Genomic DNA, 2,845 nt, shown 5'->3' with positions numbered 1-2,845 from the left:
GATCATCAGCTCGAGACGAGAGATTCTCTCTGACTGAATGACACAACAGCTCACATCTTCACCCGTCACCATCACTGACCTGAGAAACAGAGGATCGAGGACAGTACTGGTGTGGAGTAGAGACAGAGCGGTGGAACCTGGATGACTTTACAGAGATTCATCTGGACATTAAACATGGTTAGTCAGAATGTATATTTTATATCTGTATATATGTATGTGTGAAATACTTCATCATTGGCAATGTATGTGAATAATGAATAAATAAATGAACATATCTAGTATACTCTAAAGTCTATCTGAAAGATATAGTGAGGCGAGATAACAGAAACCACAGTATCCTCTACAGATGCTGAAGAGCCAGAGTTCACACCACAGAGACACCAACAATAATACTGACCCGCATCACTTCCTGTCACATGTATAAATAAATGTCAGAGTTGAAACCAGTTACATTTAACAGCTTGTAAAGAGTTAAGAGCATTATCTATTGACATTTAGCAATTCAAAAGTACAGGTGCTGTACTGCAGCACCATTTCACTTTTATTACATGGTCATGTTTTGTGAGCAGAGCAGCTAGTGCTGAGCAGAGAACTAATAGCTGACATGAATTACCACTTGTACAATATTTGATAAACAGCCCGAGACTGAGGATGGAGGACATTACTGGTGTGTGATAATGAGATTTCGAGATGCTTAATTATCTCACTGTTGCTCTGAATTTAGTGTCCCGAGTGTCTGGTTTTACTGGACAGCATCTGAAATATTTCCTGCCATTATAAAGTGAACTGAAGAACATTGTCAAATTCATCTGCAAAGGAAGCGAACCCGTCCGTCCTGTGAGAAATCAGCTTTAAGAGCTTCATCAGAGATCAAGAGTTATGGCCGTTTCTCTCTGAGTGATAATGAATCTGCAGGAGTCCTTACTGTGGACCATCACTGATCTGACAGAAGAGGATTCTGGGATATACTGGTGTGGAGCTGCACAGAGAGAACAAGAGCACAAGAACAAGTGGATCTCAGTGATAAACCTGAACCATTTCTGCTGGTAAGATGACATCAGCAAGTTTTGTGTTTTATTTAAGAACAGAATCTCTTTGTAAAATCAGTTTACAGAATAAATGTGTTCTTTGTGTAGAACTACAAGATTGCTTATAGGCGCTATATTTTCAACACACCCCAGACATTAACAACAGCTTAGTCAAGGGGAAAGTTCACAAGTCACACGACCTTGTGCCACAATGTTAGACTGTAAAAATGCAACTTTGTATATTTATTTCTATTGAAAATACAAAAAGCATTAAGTAATTCTTGTTCCCACCATATCTGCAACAAATGCATGAACTACAGACTGTCATGTAGATCATGTGGATGTTGTGGTACCTTGGCATGAGGAATCACGCTGAAGGCAGGACTGCAGTGTGGTCGTTGCATACAGAATAACACCACTTTCTTCCGCCCAGCAGTTTTCCCAACAACTGCATGTGAACCCCCCTAGGGGTCAAACTATAGGAACTGCTAGAACTTCTTCTACAGATGTCATCATTTAAAGATTATGTAAATGTGACACCATAAACTAAACCAATGATTATTTGTGCTTCAGACACATCAGAGAGTTTGTCACCTAAACCAACAACATCTAGAGCTTCATGTCACACCAGTAAACCAGCGACAGAAGATACCGCCTCAAGCAGACTCATCACAGCTTCATCATCATCTTCATCATCATCCACATCACCTTCAGTGTTAATGTTTTTTCTCATCGTCTGCTAATGAAGTGTCACCAAAAACACATACAGGTGCGATTACATTCTGTTGCTCAGAGTGTCCGACTGAATGAATTTGTTTCTTAAGTTTATTAAAAATAGGATGTTTTTGTCTGTTTTTCAAGGTTTAACACCATTCATCTTGCCATCAGTTATGGGGATATTGATGGTGTTTGGATTCTTAGTGTTCATTTACTTATCATGCAGACAAAATAAAGAAGGTAACACTGTCTTCACTCTCTCATACACAAATATTGAATTATGCAGGATATTTAATCACTTTTCATTTGCCAAACTATAGCATTTTTCATAACTGGACGTTCACATCTTGTCAATTAAAGGCCTTTAATATATTTTAAACTCAATCTGGTGTCACAAAAACAGGAGTGCGTCTGAGAGGCGTCATTCATGTCTTGGCTGATAACCTGTCCGATAAAGAAAGTGAGTGTCATGTGTTGATCTAAACACTTCTTTGTGGATTCTTTTCGTCTTATCTTTGCTTATGTCAAGTGTGTTTTACTCCGGTGACTCTCTTCAGGCCACTCATTACTGTCTGTCATTATGAAGTGATCATTTGCACAGACAGCTTCTGGTTTGGGTCTTCCTGTATTTGATGAACACGACACCTGTTCCACCGTCATATTCTCAGACAACAGACCATCCAGACAGGACTTCAGACGGGACAGGAGACATGCAGTTAGAAAGACTGAAGCATTCATGCACACCAGGCCGATTAACAGTTAAACTCTTACATTTCGGAGTCTGATGGACTTGTAATATTTTTATATCCATGATTTGTAGATAAAATAGCAAACAAAGTACATTGTGAAGAATTCAGATAGTGGAGAAAGCTTCCTAATGATATTGAAAACATATTTGTCAAGTTGTTTATAAATCTGGTTGTCCACTTAAAATAAAGATAATACTATTATTTTGTCTCTTAAATATGACATATATATGGAATAATATTTCTTTGGCTATGATGAGTATCTGAGAATGACATCCGCATTTACTTACAGGTTTGAGTTTTAAAACATCCTGTTGGAAGTAAAATATATTAAATGAGTAAATCATCGAATAC

General features: G+C 38.1%; 1 long non-coding RNA gene across 1 annotated transcript; it reads left to right on the top strand.

The window, feature by feature from the left end:
- Positions 1–1,751: 1,751 nt before the first annotated feature.
- Positions 1,752–2,208, top strand: LOC113104943 (uncharacterized). Its single transcript, XR_003292235.1, has 3 exons — positions 1,752–1,797; positions 1,890–1,985; positions 2,149–2,208. It is a non-coding gene; the product is annotated as an uncharacterized LOC113104943 (long non-coding RNA).
- Positions 2,209–2,845: the final 637 nt, after the last annotated feature.

This window comes from Carassius auratus, unplaced genomic scaffold (genome assembly GCF_003368295.1).
Source record: "Carassius auratus strain Wakin unplaced genomic scaffold, ASM336829v1 scaf_tig00218278, whole genome shotgun sequence".
NCBI classification, from domain to species: domain Eukaryota; kingdom Metazoa; phylum Chordata; class Actinopteri; order Cypriniformes; family Cyprinidae; genus Carassius; species Carassius auratus.
Note: the sequence above shows the minus strand (reverse complement) of the source record. Positions and strands in the feature narration are given on the sequence as shown.